The sequence below is a fragment of the Nansenia antarctica genome, assembly GCF_963989245.1.
Source record: "Nansenia antarctica genome assembly, chromosome: 17".
In the NCBI taxonomy this organism is placed as follows: domain Eukaryota; kingdom Metazoa; phylum Chordata; class Actinopteri; order Argentiniformes; family Microstomatidae; genus Nansenia; species Nansenia antarctica.
This window is the reverse complement of record NC_137687.1, coordinates 11,717,541-11,729,577: the sequence shown is the minus strand read 5'-3', so window position 1 is coordinate 11,729,577 and position 12,037 is coordinate 11,717,541.

Here is a 12,037-nt window from a genome sequence, read left to right as displayed (position 1 = left end):
TTGCACAAGATGTAAAAGACCACTGTGAAGTTGTGGGACATAACACATTTCTAAAGTTTCCATCACATTACTGTATGTCTTATGGGCCGAACAGGGGGGGCGGGGGGGTGGGTGGGTAGTGTGTCAACTTTATCATAAGGGAATGTTGTGTAATTACCGGGGTGTGATGTTAGTAGAGAGAGAGAGAGAGAGTGTGTGTGTGTGTGTGTGTGTGTGCGTGCGTGTGTGCGTGCGTGCGTGCGTGTGTGTGTCAGGATGGATGGGTGGTGGCTGAGTTTGCTGTTGAGGCTCGTTTTCATGATGGACGTTTATGTCAGCTTTGAATGTTGAATCACCCCACCGATGATTGACACAAAGAAGCATGCGCAGTGGTTTATCGAGAGGGGGGGCTCGTTCGCTCGCACTCCATCAGTGTCACCTGCCGTTACTGTACTTCATTCTGATTTCGCGCAATTCTATGTTGCGGTCTGTGTGTTGTGGAAAGAGTTGATTAGATCATCGTCTCTATCTATTACGATTAAATCAGGGTCATTTGCATCGGCAGTGTATTTAAAGTTAACTTAGCAGCTGGACTTCAGACCATTCAGTTTGTAGTTTCATGATATGTATATTATGTATATATAGTATGCAATATGAATATTATTCAACCTGCTTTGGAAAGGCAGTTTCATTTGAAGCAGAAAACAGGGGTCAGGATAACTCGTAGAAACAGAAGCTGTACTGTACTCTAGAGTGACATAAGATGAAGTGAACATGAAGGGGGAATTGATAGACTAATAAGGCTATCTGTCTCATCTATAGGGGAAGTGAATATACTGTTCTAGTGTAATGTTGACACGGTGAAATGCATGTAGACATGCCACTTCCAGTCAGTGTCGAATAAACAAGCTATTCAATTCATGCAATGTTTTTGGAGAGACGGTTATTTGTCTTAAATAGTCTTTTCGTGCAGTGCTTAAGAGAGATCAGAAACCGCAGAGATGAGGTTACCTTTGTGAACTGTGATTATGGCTAAGGTTTATCTCAGATGCGCTAGCTAATGCAGCCCTCAGGTATCAGCTCTGCTGGTCTTCAGCAGATTTTCAAGTGGATGGGTTCCTGTAAATGAACATGTTAGTCTTCTCCGTTCTAAACATGGACTAGCCTATTAGTTCCATTTCAATTCCGCCCGTGTCAGATCAGCGTAGCTAAGCTTCAGTATGTGTCAAGCATTATCAGCTATTGATTGATGGAAGCCTTCTCATCTTGACCTTGTTTGATTCAAAGATTCCACCGGGCTGCACGGGAATCTCTTAGACATGATTGACATTTTCTGACAAATCACTCCCACCGATTCTAAGTTTGACATGCATCTCACTGTATCATCTGTGTGGCGCTTCAGTGCGTCTATATACCGTATACAAAATGTTCATATAGGAGCAGAATGCCATTACTTAATGCAATTCTGTCAATTATCATTTAGTTTTCGCTTGCAGAAATGCACTAACTAACAAGAACAGGGCCGCAAGCTTGTATCATACAACCAGTATCAGATAAGTACCCCCCTCCCCCGGTTGTCGTCCCCCCCCCCGGCCCCCCTGGTTGCTATCCCCTGACGACACTGCTCACAGCCACAGAAAACAAATTGATGATTGCATGTATGCCCCCTGTTCTTTGAGAGAGATATCCGTTCCAGGACGAATTGCAACTTGTCTGACACGTTCGATGAGAGTAGTGTTGTATAGGGACTGACATCTTTTCCCCCGGAAAGGGGGGGATTTTCAACATTCACTGTCGCTCAGAGAATGTTCAGCCCGAGCTTTTCATGGATTAGTCCCAGGTAAGTATTTCCCGCTATCCTTTTCCCGGCAGCAGTCCCATTTCATAAAATTGCCACCATTCAACAATTTCCTACCATCTTCACGGTGAGTGGTACTCCCGAGTCTATTTGCTTGCTCCGCATCAGTCATTGTTCGACATGCTTTAAGCAACAGAAAGAAGTGAATTGTAAGAAAGACAGCTCTTTATCCCGCGCTGGGTGAGAGGCTCAGTATATTACAGTGGACCAGGCTTCTAAAGGCCGCTGTTGGCAAAAAGCGAGTTACCTCAAACACATTCCTGTAAACCCTCTTCTTCCGTTAATTATCCATCAACAGCCTATGATAGCTGAACTGCGCCAATCAGCTTGTTAAGTCTGACGTCAAAAGTGACGTTTAGCCATTTCCGAGTCCAAACCAGAAATTCCCCGCACCAGAGTACCTGTGAACTACAGCGGTAGAATGATAGTTTAATCGTTTTTTAGACTCGGATCTATTCATACAACAAGGGACACAGCACTTTCCCGTTTTCTCCATATTGTCAGGGTATTTGAGCCTCGGAAAAGCGCTATATAAATATAATTAATTATTATTATTATTTCGGCATTTCGAAGACAGCGCCTCAGCCAACGTTGGACACGGAAACACGTCACGACTTAACAAGCGGATATCTCCAACGCACACCCTCATTAGTTCGAACCCGTTCTTCTTTCTCCCTGGTGAGAGAAGATGCTAAGTTATAATCACGGTTCGTAAAATTATTCTAGGTGACATAATCGGGCCATGGCTAAGCGGTTAGCCGAGGATTGTCACAACTAGGCCTAGATTCTCGGAGACAACAACAACTTTCTATCACTGGCAAAAAGAGTGATAGAAGAGAACAACATCGACGATGTGACACAAATTGTCAGCAACTGATATCTTTAATCAAGCCGTCGTAGTTTGTGCCAGTATGCGTAGACGACATAAGTTAGCTGCTGTGAAGTCTCTGTGTTTGCATAAGGCGCGACTTGATTGCAGCCTAAACCTCCCTATGACACACAGAATGGCCAACTCCCAGGGCTGTTTTATAATGAGGACACACTCACTGACAGATAATTAGATACACCTGGCGCAGGCTCTCCTCTCAGGGAAAAATTCTGATTCATCCCTAAATAAAAATGTTTCTCTTCCCTGCTAAACATGAAAGCGGAAAAATCTCTCCCTCTGTCACATCGCCTCTCCTTCTCATGGTGGCGAATGTTTTATTTATTTATCCCACTTCTTACACTTTTTAGATGTGCCGTGTTTCATTTAGTGCTGGCTGACGGTCCGCACTGCCAAAGTTGCTCATCACCGGAAAAATAAGCTGCTTGCTTTTGAGGGAGGGTGCCAAAACATATGGCCCCCGGAGATGGTTGTTTGGGAGGAGCTTTCTTTTCCCCTTGACGATTTTGCGATGATGTCATAACGTTTGGAACCTTCCTTCTTAACTCTATCCACCCACAACATTATGCTATATGCTGACAGGTAGGGAAGGTTGGTTGGTTGAACAGTTTGTTGGAGGGGTTGTGTTGATTTATGGAAGAAGCCATATTGCCTAGTGCATCAATACAGACATCAGCTGTCTGGAGATGTATAGTTTGATGGATGGTCACGCATCTAATCAACGATTTCATGCACATACTGTATACTGTATCGTGCATGATCAATTGAATCCACACTCTCGCACACAAGGCACGCAGACACACACACCAAGTATTTTGTATCTGGTGATGATCGGAACACCTACACACACACACACACACACACACACACACACACACACACACACACACACACACACATACACACACACACACACCAAGTATTTTGTATCTTGTGATGATCGGAACACACACACACACACATACACGCACACACACACACACACACACACACGCACACACACACACACACACATACACACACACACACACACATACACACACACGCACACACACACGCACGCACACACACACACACACACACACACACGCACACACACACACACACACACACCCACACACCAAGTATTTCGTATCTGGTGATGATCGCCAAAACCTGCTGGAAACGGAACCTCCTCATCTGCACAGTCTACCCAGCTGTTTATTTATCAGCCGCTCGGCGCCGCTTGTAAATCAGCCGTTTATTAGGCTGTTAAACGACTACCTCTGCTTACTACAAGTGACATCAGTGCCATTACAGCCTGATGTATTCGGCGTCGTAGGAGGCGGGGAACGTGAGCTGAGCTATTGCGGGCTCCTTGCGTTATTCAATTAAAGCAAGTTGATGCTTTAGGACATTTTTTATTTTTCCCCGTTTTCCCCCCTTTTCCAGCCGCCCCCTTCCTCTCCTCCTCAGTGGCGCTGCTGTGATGAAATTTAGAGGAGCAGGGATTGATCGCAGGAATGAAGCACAGGGGGGGGGGGGGGGGAAGTGGAACACTGCAGCGGATCTATGTAGCCGTGGATCAATTCTCACCTCTGCATACTGTCGAGACTCACCACCAGAGTTGAGCTCTATTCCTTCCTTCTTAGGAAACCAGGAAACACTGGATGTTACCAGGCGAGCACGTCAAAGGGGATAAAGTCTGTGGTGTAAGCTAGTCTAGCGCTTCACATTGTTCATTTATTTGGACTTGGAAGTGTATACATTAGGTTGGTCCGTCGGTCTCGAAGCAATACCGAAGGGTGTATTAGAATACTAGACAGGTAGTCTAAGTACACTGCGATGTTCAAATGTAGCTGAAGAGCCATCGGGTTAAATCTCTCTATATATGTATGTATACACTCAATGAACACTTTATTAGGAACACCTGTACACCGGCTTCTCATTCATTCAGGTGGTGCAATGGTGCGGGAAAATGTTTTGTTGGCACACATTGGGTGCGTTAATACCAATCCATCATCGCTTGAACAGCCAATGTGAGTATTGTTGCTGAACAAGTGAATCCCTTCATGGCCACAATGTACCCATCTTCTGATGGCTACTTCCAGCATGACAATGCACCATGCCACAAAGCAAATAAAAACTGTCTCAAACTGCTTTCATGAGTTCATTGCTCTTCAGTGGCCTTCCCAGTCACCGGATCTGAATCCAATAGAACACCTTTGTGATGTGGTAGAAAATGGAGATTCACAGCTTGAAAGTGCACCTGAAAGATCTGCGTGATGCAATTGCGTGATGCAATCATGTCATCATGGACCACAATCTCAAAGGAAGTAATGCCACGAAGAATTGTGGCTCTTTTGAGAGCAAAGGGATCGGCTCTCTACCCAGTGTTAGTATAATGTTCCTTGAGTGTTTGGTGAGTGCAGACCTTGCGTAGTTCATATTCAACCTTAAGGAAATGTTGTGGCTAGGTGCCTCAGTATACTTTGAGCAGAGATAAAGTGAATGTTCTACACTGTAGGCAGTTGTTATATCATTACACTCAGAGGCAAGGGATGCCTCACACACACCCAGGCTCGCTCAAGCATGCTTTTAAATTCACCTCAGCAGAGGACTCAATGGTGGGTTTATGTGTCCAACCCCCCCCCCCCCCCCCCCCCTCTACTGGACTCTGTTTTGCCTGAAGTAAACCAGCAACCGCCTTGTGCAGAGTTTAGCTTACACTGGAAAATGATGTTCCGCTCCTGGACATTCCTGACCGGACGTCACAAAAAGAGAAAGACAAGAAAAGGGAGGGCAGTAGACTAGGAGGTCACTCTGCAGTTAGTATCTATGTGCGGCTGGTTAATAACTATGCTAATAACTATGCTAATAAGCCCCCACATGATGATAGCGTGATAGAGTATATCACGTGCCGTATTAGGTGCTAACCCTAAACCCTAACACGGTTAATGATTAGTGTGGTATTTCCAAAGAGCTAATGGCAACCTGATATGTATATATCTATTCTTGACAGTTTTGTGGTCTACATGGTGGATGTGTCATCACGCTTCGCTGTGTTAGGTTTCCTTTGCTTTTAGATGCTCTTAGTGTTTTCAGGGGTCAATGATATATGTTGACATTTCGGCATTGTTTAATCCAGGGGGGGAGCAGGGCGGCAGGAGGAAGAAGAAGCGAAGTGAAAAACAAATACAAAATAAATAAAGCGAGCCGGGGCCCGTCCACTCGTTACAGCTCGATAGGACTGCCCCTCAACCTGACACGGACGTGAGCAATCAATTAGACACTCGGCTGTTATCCACGGGCCTTCCACCGTGTGGGGAGAGGATAGAGTGAATCAAATCCGTCTAGAAGAAGAAAAAAAAACATTGAACTATGTTTCAGAGGGAGGGAAGTAAACACGGGTGATAGATTTGGCCGGATCTCTGTCAGATCAGCACCATCTGCCCCCTGCTTGCAAACACTCACCCCTCTCGAGCGATTTACCGAGGAGTTGGCTCTCTCGATACTTTTCTATCAGTTCCATTGTGTCTAGCGAGCTAGATCCAACGCACACTACTACTACTAAGTATACGAAATGAAAAAGATTATATTCCGACCCATAATTTGCAGGCCTCACCCCCAAACACTCTTAAATGGCCTCCTCGCGTCATATTTAATTTAGAACACTGATCCTTAAAATACCGGTCAACGGAGAGCACCAAGTGACACAGGGTCTCCACCCTGTTTTCTCCTTTGAAGTTCCTTTCAGGTCAGTGCTGACAAAACGAGGCCTGAGTAATGACTGGGTTCATAGGCGAGGATGCCATGTAAGAATATTGGGATTTAACCTCACTATTTCCCTTCACTTACCTGCAGTGGCAGCCGTCTCTCTCTCTCTTCCCCCTCCGCCTCAGGGCTCTCACTGCTACTGTGCTCTAATTAGAGGCTTACAGCGATTCCACCGCCCTCTTATTCCTCGGCTGTTACCGCAACAGTAGTCGTCGATGCGACCACAGCATCCCTTCGTTGATACCTCGGGGGGGTAGCCTACGTTATATACTCTGTGACATAGTGAACTTTGTTAATTGCCATTGTAAGGGACTTTGTTAGCAGTGTGAGAGTCTCGCGCTGCCCACACGAAGAGACAGTCCTTCCAGTATGATTGGAAAGGATTGAGGATATATTTGAGAGGTCGTTTGAATGTTGTTGAGCCGTTACTTGCTCTTCATTACCGTACTGTTACTGGAAGCTATCTTTCGGTATTGTTGATTCAATCAGAGATCAAACATTTCAATCAAAGTTGTGTTGTTTTTTCGGGAATAAACTAAAGTCCATCATTGTAGACAGTGTATTACTATTTATGTAGCGCTATACTAAACATGGTACTGTTAGAGGTACTGTAGTGAATTCTCCTCAGTTTACATACCTGAATATTACCTTACATAATTGAGTATGATGTTTTGAAAGAGGCTATGGGCTTTATGAATATTTCATTGAATGGGGCTTTGCACTGTAAACACAGTGGATGTGAGTGCTCGAGTGGTCGACTTGGCCCGTAGACCCAACTGGGCCTAAAGGTCTCGCAGTCTTTGATCAGATTGAAAGAGGACAGTTCCTGATGTCGTGCCCCAACTTGGACTTTTAAATGAACTCTCACGAACGACAGCTCAGCTCATAAAGCATGGGAAAGGAATATCATTTGTCAGGATACTTTTGAAAAGGAGAACATTCAAGAATGTGTGTTCTTAGGCCATTATACCATTATTAAAAAAGATATATTTCTCCCTTTTCCCTTAATGACTTCCTAGCTGAGAGGACCGGTTTTTACACTGAGTGAAATATAAAAGGCTGATGATGAGCAGAAGGTCCTTGATGCCCGGCTGCAAAGTTGAAGATGAATGAACATGAGAGGCGACGGGATAGTTTAAATTTGTGTGTGTATTTTAGGTGAATATGCTGTATTGCGACATCAAATTAGGTGGACTCAGTGATATAAAAATGTAACCAGCGAAAGAACAAAATACAGTAAGGAAGTCGTCCATGTTTAGGAATTTCGACAAGGGAACCACTAATATATTACAGTAGAAAAGCAAAACGGAGTTATATATCGCCGTGTAGACAGAGCTTTATTGCGTAGATGAAATTATAATTGAGCGAGACTCAGTGTGATCAGTCAGAATAACATGATGGAATGTGAATGTATACAGACTGTTTATTGTGCTTCAACAATCTCACATAGTCTGTAATGGCTTCTTTATGTGCCGTTTACTCAATCCCCACCACACACAGACACAAGCATAAATACAGGTTTATGAATGAATGAATGAATGAATGAATGAATGGACTTTATTGTCATTGCTACAGTACAGGTACCAAACAACGAAATTTAGGAGGGGTGGCTCCACACACTAATTGTCCATTATTTACCTTTTTTGACAGAAAATGCCAAGTGCGGGGCGCTTAGGTGGCGTAGCGGGTTAAACGTTGACCATGTAACCGCAGGGTCACCGCAGGGACATATCCTGCATGTCATCCCTCCTCTCTCTCTCACCCATCCTTCCTGTCTAAATCTTCACTGTATCTGTCATTAAAATGAAAAATATGAGTGGGACTGCCCCACTCAGAAAAAATAACAACAAAAAAGCCAAGTGCCATCATTTCCAATGCTGCAAAACAAACTACAATTAAAACAGCAACAAATCTATTAAAAAATAGCCTACTGTTGTTTTGTTTTGTGTGGGTGTGACCAAACTGTTGATCTCATGATGATTGACACTAAACGCCCATAGCAGTCATCTCTGGAGCACATTATCAGACTAGTACACACCTTAATTCTATGGCATTCCAACTGATGTTGCAGTGACTCAAATGTTTTGCTTGGAGCACAAATTCGCTCACCTCCCCCGGCTTAAAAAACAATGACGGGGTGACACTTAATGTTCAGTTTTGGGAACGAGACACAACAGAGATGTATGATCCACGGTTGATTTGTCACTGTAACTTCTCTGCTACTTCATCTGGGCAGATTGCTGTTGCAGGTAGACTATTTTTCGAATGATAATAAGTTCACGGTTTGGGCGACCAATCAGAGTTTGTTAAACATGTAACAAATATAATGACGGGTAAAAATGTACTGTGACAGATTTGTTTCAACCTTGTCTGTCCATGTTGACAGATTCGTTTTACGGAACCCCTGCTTGTAATCACACAGACACAGACACACACACACACACACACACACACACACACACACACACACACACACACACACACACACACACACACACACACACACACACACACACACCACACATACACACACACACACACACACACACACACACACACACACACCACACATACACACACACACACACACACACACACAGACACACACACACACACCCCCACACACACCACACATACACACACAACACACACAGCCCCAGCAGTAGCCTCTCTCTCTCTAGGGTTGGCAGTGGATGCCCAGCAGATCTCCCGGCATCATGAGTGAATAACAATGAGGGGTTTGGAGGATCAGTTCCTCAGTATCGCGCCACACTTGGCAGGGTTTACGTAAGTCCCAGCTTCCTCCACCGGCTTAAGACAACAAACAAAATCGTACCGAGGAGTTACGACTAGCCAAAGGGGATTGCATCTGCTCAGGCTTCTCCCAACTCAACTCGCAATGCGTGTGTGCGTGTGTGTGTGACGTGTGTGTCTCATGTGTCTTCCTGAACGTGTGTGACTGTGAGTGTATGTTTTCATGATCGTGTGTGCTGTGTGGCATGGTTGCTCACTTTGAAGCCACCCTCTCTTCCTCCTCTCTCCTCCTCCCTCTGTTTTTCCCCCTCACATAGTTCCGCTATATGAAGGCAGGGATCTGTCAAAACCCATTCTTCCTTTTGTCTGCATTGTCAACTTTTTTAGTAGGTAGGCTGCCATGGTTATTCACTCAGCCCTGATACCCCAGTGGTGTCACAAAAGGAAAAGGCTGACATAAAAAAATACTGTTTTATTTTTGGATGTACCTACTGTATGCATACCATTTGTTAGAGACTTTTGTGACATTCTTGCAGTTTGGCTAATGATCTTTTTTCATATTTTGGTATTTGCTCGTGAATCATTTGTGAAGGACATGTTCTAAAGGCTTTTGAAGGCTTTTGAGCTGAGATCGCGACCGACATTCCTGTGTCTTTAGTCATCACTATTGTTAACAATAAGTCAGCACACAAAACTAGAACCAATATTAATTGCAGTGCTAGCACAAGCCGAGCAGCACCAATCGTGACGTTCCATTGTGTGAATCCCGATGCACTTAGCAGGCACAGATGACTAGAGGCTGCTTTAGCCCAGGTCCAGAGAAATTGTCCTGCTCACAAAGGGCTCATTTGTTGGGGGCTCTTCGATAAATAATTGTATCTGATTCGTGATAAGATCCAGCCACCACAGCCTCACAGTCCCTTGCTGTTAGGTATATTTTTAGAACAACCAAGTGTGAGGTGCTCTGCATGTGTTGCTGTCTGCATTCCAAAACGGAACACATCCAAGGCTCTGGGGTTTTTAATCAGCAGCATCTGGACTTTGCTGGATGAAAAAAAAACAAGTCAAAGAAAGGAAACACAAAGCAATTCGCTGTTGGTTAAGGTCATCACAGATATGCTTATAAGCCAAACGATGAAATACAGAGACAGGAAAAAAAGCGTGAGCTGGTTCAAGGTGATTTGAAAAATATCCAAGATGATAGGGATGCCAGCAAGAAATGGCCATCAGTAAAGAGTCATTCGTCCCCCGGGCGATACAACACAGAGCAGCCTTAGTGTGTGTGCTGTGTCATTTGACATAGGCCTACCTCGTATATATCCTCTCCCTCCAGAGCACAGAAATACATGATAGATAACATTAGGATCCATCGGAGTCGGCGTAAGGGAAAATCGATGCAAGGTGAAAATTAAATTTGGTCCAAAGAGCCTTTAGGCTAAGTGCAATTTGAAAACACATCTTTTATTTTCCCCCGGGTGTCTGGTGGGGGGGGGCTGGGAAGAGATGGACTGCAAGGGTCTAAACATCATGGAAAAAAAGTCAGGGGTAGGTAGGGCTATGGGGTGGAGCTCGATCCACCCTCCTTCCTAATGTGCCTCTCCTCCTTTGATTGCAGAATTCAGTTAGGGCGCGCGCGTCCCTTATCAGATCATATCGCAGGTCCGAGGCGTCCTGTAGACAAATCAAGCCCTTTCCGTCTGAGGAGGTGCTGAGGGGAAAAAAGGCTGATGGAAGGAGAGACGATACATCTAATGGGCCCAGAGTGAAGGGAAGGAGGGAGGAGAGGAGGAGGAGAGGAGGAGAGGAGGAGAGGAGGAGAGAAGGGGAAGGGGAAGAACAGACACACAAAAAAGGAAAAACTATAGCATCTGGTGTCTGGAGAGAAGTGAGAGGAGAGTGAGAGATCGAGCCGAGGAGTTGGGGAATGTGATATGATCAGAGAGAAAAGGGCGTTCATAGTGGTTGCCAGATAAGAGAGTTTTTTTTAAGCGGGGGAGGGCGGATCACGGCCTTTCTGAATGCTTATGAGGCCGTTATACTGTAACAGATGGGGCGGTGTCATTGATATGTTACTGCATCAATGGGCGGGAACTTAGAACAGTTGCGGTTGTCTGATTCGAGTATTAGGAGGCCGAACATCCTATTTCTATGTTTACTTACAGTGTTTCCCCTCGGCACCAATACGTAGTTCCCATATGGTCAGTGCTGGCTGACACTAATAGCTGTGAATGTTTAAGAGGTAATCCCGTGGCTGCAAGTCTTTTTTTTGCGCACGGCTTTGGCTCCTTCCATTTAATGATGTTTCTCTTATACAGTGTCAGCGCAATACTGGGTAGAGTGGTACACAGTTTTTTTACTTCCTTGTGTTATATGCCTGTGACCCACTTAAAAACCTTTGCAAATCAACCAAACGGTGATTCTTTGGATACACTCTCTGTTTCCCCCCCCACATGGTTTGTTTGGTGTGAACTAACGACGGGGTCTCATTTGGGAGGGCTATGCACAAGACCTTTGTGCACCAGGTAAAATAGGTTCTACATGACAAATACATGACTATTTGTGTGTTCAGAAACATGGTGGGCCCTATTATGCACTTCATAAGTCTTAAGCAATAAGACGAGGCGGTAGATCTAAACTTAAGACGTGGAGGCGTGGTCAAGGCCACTTTGCTATTATGCGTGCGGTAGTGGGCGCCTAAAACCCGGCGCTAAGCCCAGAAATTAGTCATGGGTGTGTTTTGGGCGTCTTCTCAATCAGCGTGCCAGGTGCCATTCCCTTTAAGAACCGGCTGCGTTGAGTCTTTA